Here is a 9,267-nt window from a genome sequence, read left to right on the forward strand (position 1 = left end):
TTAGGGCTGCACCCATGGCATATGGAGGTTCCCAGGCTAGGGGTCAAATCAGAGCTGTAGCCACCGGCCTACGCCACAGCCACAGCAACACCAGTTCCCAGTTGCGTCTGCAGCCTACACCACAGCTCACGGCAACACTGGATCCTTAACCCACTGAGCAAGGCCAGGGATCGAACCTGCATCTTCATGGATCTTAGTTGGGTTGGTTGCTGCTGAGCCACGAGGGGAACTCCAGGGTCTGAACCTCTAACCAGGTGGGGTCAGAAGCTGGGAGACTGGGTTAAGGTGTCCAGGTGCCTTTCAGAGGACGTGGGCCATCTGTCATGGCATTTTCACAGGTCCTCCGTAAAGTGAAGAAAGTTAGGGTGAGGTCACCCACAGTGCTTTTGTGGAAGGGGCTTTCTTTTGAGTTGTACACATCACACAGCCACACACCACACACGTCAAACACCACACCCACCCACCCCCAACACACACAAACACAATGAGTCAGGTTATCTGGCAAATGAAGTAAAGTCATATGTTTGGATACAGATTTTTGGAAAAAAGAGCTGAGAACAATCCAGGGCCTTCCCACTCTTTCTCCAGTTCTAATCCTCTGGCTTCTCTCTGGAGTCTTTAGATGGCTGCTTTGCTTGCCATCCTCAGAGGACTCTCCCAGGCCCTGTCCCTACTGTCCCCGCCCAGGCCCTCAGAGCTCCCCAGTTTGGATATGGCGTCTCTGGAGAAAACACGCAGCTGGGAAGCAGCTGCCTGGGCCCTCTCGCAAGACCATCTCTGTCTAACGCAGCTGAAGCCAGAGTGGAGGAGAGGCAGGGAGGCCTCAGGAAAACAGAGTCGTCCAGGATGGGATCTGGGTAGAGCGTCAGGGGCACCGCCCCAAGTCTTTGGAGACATGCCTCCGGGGTAGCCACTGGGGCTCCAGCTGGCCCCTGTGCCTTCCTCTGATCCTTGCAGGACCAGATGTGCCCCACAGCTGTGTGCCATCTGCTACCCTCCACCCAAGGGAAGCTACAGTTTGGAAGTGGAAGAAGGCGTGGGGGGAGAGAGTGGCTCTTCCTTGGCTTCTCCGGGGGGCGGGGGTAGGTGGTTATGGGAACAGGCATCTGGACTTCCCACCAAGTAGGCAAATGGCCCGACAGCCATCTGCACAGTGGCTCCCCCCAAACTCTCCTGGCATGGACAAAGTTTTCAAAGAAAACCAACATCCTGGGGCTCCCGAACCCCTCTCCTACTCCGCGTTTCACTGCCTCTGGCTTAGAGATGTCGTCTTGCCTGTTTCTACTCTCGGCCCCTCTCCCTTCCTCCAAACCCCACGCGCGCGGGCACCCGAGTTCCCAGCCTGGGTCATCACGAGTCTAACGGCATCTAGTCAAGCTGACATCTCATCTTCCCCAAAGGAAGAGAACTCGACTCCCATCCAGCAATGATGTGATCAGTCCCTCCCTGAGCGCAGAAGTTTGGTGCAGCCCAGACATATGGATCTCTTTAGAGGCTCATGCAATTTGGCAATCCTGTTTCACACCCTCCAAGCCCTGCCGCTCTGACCCTGCCGCTGGGACGGCACCAGGGGAGTGGATCCACGCAGGCTCTGTGCTTCTTGCTCTTCCCTGGTCATTTCTCCTGGCAAGTGGCTACTCAGCCTGGAAAACAACAACTGTTTCTCTCCAGGTCCAGTCTTTGGCCGAAAACAGGGAGGAATTGAAAGAGAGAGATGGAGAGAGGAGGGATAAAGAGAACACAGCTGCACTCTTCTGGTTGGTTCTCCCGGGCATCAGACTGGAAACTCCTCAACCAACGAGGCACTTGGGCTGCTCGTCCTCCTCCTCCTCTTCTCCAGCACCAGCCACTCCCCAAGGAATCATTTCCGTCCTCACAGTCTGCGCACATCCAGCCTCGCTCTGTGCACTCAGCAAGCATGGGAAACACTTCTGCTGAAGCCGGGAGATGTCCCTGTGACTCCGACAGCACACCTGCCCCTTTCCTTCCCCAGCCAGACACACGGGAGGCTGCCATGTCTTTAAGGAAAGGGAACTTTCTTGCTGCCCCTGAGAGAAAGAATGACTTCTTGGCTCTGAGATCAGAAGCCAGAATGGCTGAGCAAAGTGTTCTGGTGCTTAGAGGGTTTCTTTTCCCAGCACGAGACCTCTGGTGACCCCCCGAACTGGGGAGTCTGCAAAGTCTGAACCCTAAAGGGTGGGGCTGTCTTGGACGAGGATGTTCAAGTAGGAGGGGGTCCAAAAACTTCATAGGAATTGGGCTGTCTTTGAGCCATCCCCTCCCCCTCTGCCTCCGAGGTGGTCTCAGAGAAGCGGTGGTGAAGGGGGACGAGGAGGGCGCCCGGGGCCAGGCCTTATTTTATGTGCTGGTTTCACAACAAAAAAGACCTCCACGTAAAGGGCAGTAGTCAAGAGTTTGGGACAGATGTTTCCTTTCCAGCCACATTTTCCTGCCCCAAGTTAAAAATAGCCACCCCTCGGCTTTGGCTCCCATCAAATGTGTGTCATTAAAGCTGTCCATCTGGGTTTCCAGGACCAAGACCGATAGTCCTGGGATGTTACAGTCTGTCGGCCCGTGAACTAGTCGTAGCCCTGGGTGCAAGATTATCTAGCCCCTCGTAGCAATTCTTGGATCCACTAGTGAAGGAATAGCTTCCCCGCTCCTACCTTTACATACGCCAGGGAGAAGTTCCAAGAGAGGAAGCACAGTTTGCCAAGAGCTCTGCTCTTGTTCCTCGGAATAAACCCTTCATCTTGGAATTTCCTTGAATCCACCCGCACTCTCAGGGTAGCCTGGACCCCCTCTGGTACTCTGGCTGTCATGGAAGTATAAGCGCTGCCTGGTAGCACTCATGGGAGATGCTGAGATAGGTCTGCACTAGCAGGAAGATTTATTGAAAACCTAGAAGAGACACGAGGGAAATAAGCAGAGACGCTACCAGAAGTACCGAGACGCTCACATCCACAAACAGTGGATTTCTGACCCCTCCTGAGAGAGCTGCTTCCCCGACCGAAACAGTTCTGCACCCAAGTTGCCCTCGTCACTGACTTATTCCCCTGTTGGCCAAGCCGTCTTCAGCTCTCACGTGGCTGCTCCCTCAGACGGCCCGGGTCCTGACAAATCTAAACAAAAGAACTGCAATCATTAATAATCCCACACCTTTTTCCTTTTCACACTGAAAATAGCTTTATTTGCTATTTTTGTTTGTAAAAGCAAAGCCTGATTGTTTAAGAAAAAAGAAGCCCATTCTACATTCAGAAGCGAAGAAGAAAGTGACATTGGCCCCTAACTCCATCACCCAGTGATCACGGAGTACACACGTGGTGCACACGTTGCTCACACACTGACCCCCGCCCCCAGTGAGACAGCATCCCACGGTGACGTGCTTTTCCCACTCACAGGTCACATCGCCAGGTCTTATAGCTGTGGCAATGCACGGGAAAGCCGTAGATTATGTGCAAGTCTAGCAGAAATGCCACATCTGTCTCTCTTACCGAGAAGCCTGTCCCTTAGGAAGCAAAACTGGGATGGCAGCCCTGGGCCAGTGTCAGAAGGAGGGGAAATGAACCGTTTATGCCTCTTTTCTGAACTTCATTACATTTTTGCTTTTAATGATATCCCAAGGGGCCTATGAAAGGTGCCAATAGATTATCTTGGGCACCTGCAATAGTTAATGAGCCCAAGTTCATTCCCTTCTAAGGAACAACCCCACCCCAAGTGCAAGAGAGGGATGTTATCCCAACACAATAATAATCTCCAACCCACTTGAAGTACAGACTTATATATAATATATATAGTGTATATTTATGTACTACATATATATACCATATACTATAAATGTATACATATAGTGTTTTAAATGTATACCTATAGTATTATAGATGTCTACTTGTGGTATTATAAATGTATACATATGGTATACATTTGTAGTATATAGTATACATATATAGTATAAATAACAATGTATAGCATATTGAATATGTAATATATAACACTATATATGTGTACTATTATGTATAATATAGTATATACTGCATATATAGTACATACACTGCAAGTATATATGCAATTTGAAAACTTTTGTAACAAATATTTATAACAAATTAAGGCACAAAGTATGCATAAACAAGTAATGATATGGATGAAAAAGAAGAAATATTCCTGATAAAGTACAGATTAACAAGATAAAAGAAATTTTGTCAACCGTAATTTGAAAACTTGCATAAATGAATAATTTCCTAGGAAAATAACAAAATTTACTCAAGAGGAAGTGTTTTAAAACTGAGAACACATAGCAATTACAGAAGTGGAAATAATGTTTTTCAATAGTCCCACACTAAATATCAGGCCCACGTGATTTCACAGGAACGTTCTAACAAACCTTTAAATAAAGTGATCGTTTCAATCTTATAAAACCTCTTCCTGGGAGTAAGAAAAGGAAATGCCCCGCAACGGACTTTGTCAGGACTGCATAACACCAAAGCCCAAACCAGGCAATGACACGATAAGGAAGGAAGAAATGCAGGCCCGTTCCATTTATGAATACAGAAGCAGAAGTCATAAATAGAAGACTGCATTAGCCAATTAAACTATACAGTGTGTAAAATGATAATAAACCAAGACAAGTCGGGTTTAATGAAGAGTTGGTTTAATGTTAGAAAGTCTATAAACGTATTTCACTTACACTCTCCTACTAAAAGAGGAAAATCTATATATCATTTGAACAGATATATAAGATATGGTAAAAATCATCATAAGTTCATTATTAAAGAAAGAACTCTTTTAATAAATCAGGAGGAGAAAGGAATCCTTTAGCGTAACATAAAAAGCACATACAAAAAATTAAGTAAATGTAATCCTAAGAGCGGAAACATTAGAACAATATCCTTTAAAATCTGAAATGAGGCACAAATGTACAAGATCACCACATCTTTTTTTTATAAAATGGTTTTTATTTTTTTCCATTATAGCTGGTTTACAGTGTTCTGTCAATTTTCTACTGTATAGTGTGGTGACCCAGTCACACATATATGTATACACTCTTTTTTCTCACATTGTCATGCTCCGTCATAAGTGACCAGACATAGTTCCCAGTGCTACAGCAGGATCTCATTGCTAATCCATTCCAAAGGCAATAGTCTGCATCTATTAAACCCAAGCACCCCATCCATCCCACTCCCTCCTCCTCCCCCTTGGCAACCACAAGTCTATTCTCCAAGTCTATGATTTTCTTTTCTGTGGAAAGGTTCATTTGTGCTGTATATTAGATTCCAGATATAAGTGATATCATATGGTATTTTTCTTTCTCTTTCTGATTAACTTCACTCAGTATGAGAGTTTCTGGTTCCATCCACGTTGCTGCGAATGGCATTCTTTTGTTCTTTTTTATGGCTGAGTAGTATTCCATTTGTACATATACCACATCTTCCTAATCCATTCATCTGTTGATGGACATTTAGGTTGTTTCCATGTCTTGGCTATTGTGAATAGTGCTGCAGTGAACATGCGGGTGCATGTGTCTTTTTCAAGGAAAGCTTTGTCTGGATATATGCCCAAGAGTGGGATTGCTGGGTCATATGGTAGTTATGTGTATACATTTCTTTTCTTTTTTTTTTGTCTTTTGTGTGTGTGTGTGTGTGTGTTTTTGCCTTTTCGAGGGTCGCTCCTGCGGCATATGGAGGTTCCCAGGCTAGGGGTCCAACCAGAGCTGTAGCCGCCGGCCTATGTCAGAGCCACAGCAATGTGGGATCTGAGCCACGTCTGCAACCTACACCACAGCTCATGGCAACGCTGTATCTTTAACCCACTGAGCAAGGCCAGGGATTGAACCCACAACCTCATGGTTCCTAGTCGGACTCGTTAACCACTGCACCACGATGGGAACTCCTATGTATAGATTTCTAAGGTACCTCCATACTGTTCTCCATAGTGGTTGTACCAGCTTACATTCCCACCAACAGGGCAGGAGGGTTCCCTTTTCTCCACACCCCTTCCAGCCTTTGTTATTTGTGGACGTGTTAATGATGGCCATTCTGACTGGCGTGAGGTGGTATCTCACGGTAGTTTTGATTTGCATTTCTCTAATAATCAGTGATATTGAGCATTTTTTTCATGTGCTTGTTGGCCATCTGTATATCTTCCTTGGAGAAATGTCTATCAGGTCTTTTGCCCATTTTTTCCATTGGCTTGTTGGCCTTTTTGCGGTTGAGTTGTCGGAGTTGTTTGTGTATTTTAGAGACGAAGCCCTCGTCAGTTGCATCGTTTGAAACTAGTTTCCCTGTCCTCAGATCACCACACCTTTTACCCTCGCAGCAGATGTTCCTTCCAGTACATCCTCTTAAATAATTCAGAGGGACAAGGATTGGAAAGAAAAAATTGAATTATCACTGTTTGCAGTCAATGTGATCGTTTACACAGAAAGCCCAACAGAATCTACAAATACTTAGAAATAATAGAATTTAACAAGGTAGCTCAACAGAGGATTAACATAAAACAATGGACTGTCATTTCATACACCAGCAACAAAAATAATTAATAGATAATTAAATATAAGTATTAGAGGACATCAATTACCTAGTAATAAATCTAACAAAAGATGAATTAAAACCACTCCAGGGCAAGTAGTAAACTTTAAAGACCCAAACAATGGAGAGCTACGCCAGCTTCACTGAATGAAAGACTCCATTCTCAGAGTTCCCGTCATGGTGCAGCGGAAACGAATCCAACCAGGAACCATGAAGTTGCGGGTTCCATCCCTGGCCCCGCTCAGAAGTTAAGGATCCAGCATTGCCGTGAGCTGTGGTGTAGGTCACAGACGCGGCTCGGATCTGACGTTGCTATGGCGTGGGGCAGCAGAAACAGCTCTGATTAGACACCTAGCCTGAGAACCTCCATATGCTGCGGGTGTGGCCCTAAAAAGACAAAAGAAAAGAAAAAAAGACTCCATTCTCCCTAAATTAATTTATGGGGAAATTTTTGATCAAAATCCAAAAGGTTATTTGGGGCAGGAAATTGATAAGTAGATTTTAATGTCTATGGAAGAGTAAAGAGCCAAGAAGAGCCAGGCCAATTTTTGGAGGAAAGCTTGAGTCTTCACCTGACCTACCCTTATCAGCTGCAGTACATGAGGCAGTGGTCGAGGTCCTGAGATATATGCAGTGACCAATGGAGAGGGAGCCCAGAAACAGGTCCACTTACAAGCCGAGTGTTGGCACATAACAGAAATGGCAGTTCAGATCAGTAGGGAAAGGAGAGGCCACACAGTAAACAGAGCCAGGAGAGTGTTTCTCTGAACGAAAAATACATGAAAGTGGATTCGTGCCAGTCTTTCGCCCTGCATGTCAGTCCCAAACCCACACTTCTATACTCGTTTCTACAGTATGAGGTGTGTTTGCTTTGTTATATGAGAACATTCAGATCTGCTGCACAGAACAAGAAAGCAAGCAGGATGGGTGAAATTCATCAAACGTATTAACTATAGATGATAAGTAGGCAAGTAGTTTGTTAGACAGAGGGCAGAAGTCACATGCACTAAAAACAGGAGCAAGTCTGCAAAAATGCACAAATGGAATGTATTATAAAAAGGGAACAAATAAGAGTGTTATTTACAGAGGGAAAGGAATAGAATGATCAAGTCATAAGACACAAAGCATTGAGCATGCCTCCTCGGGACTGAGAGCCAGATCATCCCTAAGTGGTCTACCTATTGGTGACACCATTCTGGTCCCCGTGCGCCCTGCCCCAGGAGGGCTGACAGAAGAGATGGCTGCCCAGAAGAACACTGATGAGCTGTGTGAATAAACCTGCTGCCGGGCCTGCTTTCCCTTGCATCTCCCAACAGAGCAAGTACACGCTGGGTCCCAGCGTCTTCCACCTGCTGACCCCTAACCTCAATGCTGGTCCTTGTAACTACACTATCGGAGCGAAACACAGGATTCAGAGAGTGTGGTCCTTTCACTCTGCTTGCACCATATCCTAAATGGGCTAACCTACTCCAACTCTCCGCTCTTGGTTCTGGCTATAGGTTTTGAATCGATGCAGTAAACTTTGTGATTTGATCATCACGATCTGGTCTGTCTTCTTGATCTGTGGCCTCTGTAGCCTGCCTGGACCACCTTCGAAGGCTTCCACTGCAGGGGGCCAATTTCCCACAGGACACTGGGGCTGGGCATCTACGCCGTGTCTCCCAGACCCCCCTGCGAGCAGGTGGTTGGCGTCTGCCAAGAGGAAGCACTGGAGAGACTGACAGGTGGGAGGAGGAAAGAAGGGGCTCACTTCCGACTGCAGGTTCTCACCGCCTCCCTCTAATATCTGGACACCTTCAGGACCAAGGACCCCTCCCCACCCAACTCTGAAAGCGTTCAAAGACTTAAAACAAGTTAGCAATGTGGTAGGAAATGTCTTGGTTCCAAAATATGAAAAAGGAAAATCAAAGTGAACAAACATTTTGTTAAAGGCCTGCAAGAGGTAAACCCTGCAAACTGCACTTCACTTCTTTAGCAGGTGTACAGAGATGCAATCAAGTTTGATTACAAGATTAGAATGAAGTTATGGCCCCTATATCTTATATATGTAAGCTATATCATATATGTTGTATTCTATACATATATCTTCAAACTCAAAAATTTTTTAAATAGTTTTCTCTTTTTTTAGATCCAAGAAGTTATATATAACATGGGATTAGGACCTGTTTTAAGTGGGTTGATATGATCTGTGTGCATGTGTTTGGGGCTGGGGTGGAGGGTGTTCCTGGTAAGGGGTGGCCATGACCTAGACGTCTGTGAAGGGCCTGGCAGAGCCCCTCACTCTATAGGTTTCTGTTGTACCTTCCATGATGTGTGGTGTAGTTAACAGCCTCTTCCAGCTACAGCTTATGTGAGGAAGTAGGAAGCAGAGACGCCAAGGAGCAGCCAAGGAAGGCCGGAGCCTGGAAGCAGCTTGCCGGCTCCACTCTGTCTGGCCCGTGAGGGAACACGAGTCTGGGGCCCCAGGTGGACCCATGTCCAGCAGCCAGAACGTGCACTTGTGCGGGGTTGGGGCGAGGCTGTGTGTGCTTGAAGCCATGAGTCCTGATGGCCCTGGAACACAGGAGGAGTGGCCAGGTATCACCTAGTGTCATGGTTCTGGTGTCATCTGTAGTCTCTCCCCTCCACCGTCCCAGGCCATACCCATGGCAAACGGAAGTTCCCAGGCTGGGGAATGGACTGGCACCTCCACAGAGACAAGCTGGACCACTAACCCACTGCACCACAGCGGGAATGCCTTGTC

Source organism: Sus scrofa, chromosome 9, assembly GCF_000003025.6.
Source record: "Sus scrofa isolate TJ Tabasco breed Duroc chromosome 9, Sscrofa11.1, whole genome shotgun sequence".
Lineage (NCBI taxonomy): Eukaryota > Metazoa > Chordata > Mammalia > Artiodactyla > Suidae > Sus > Sus scrofa.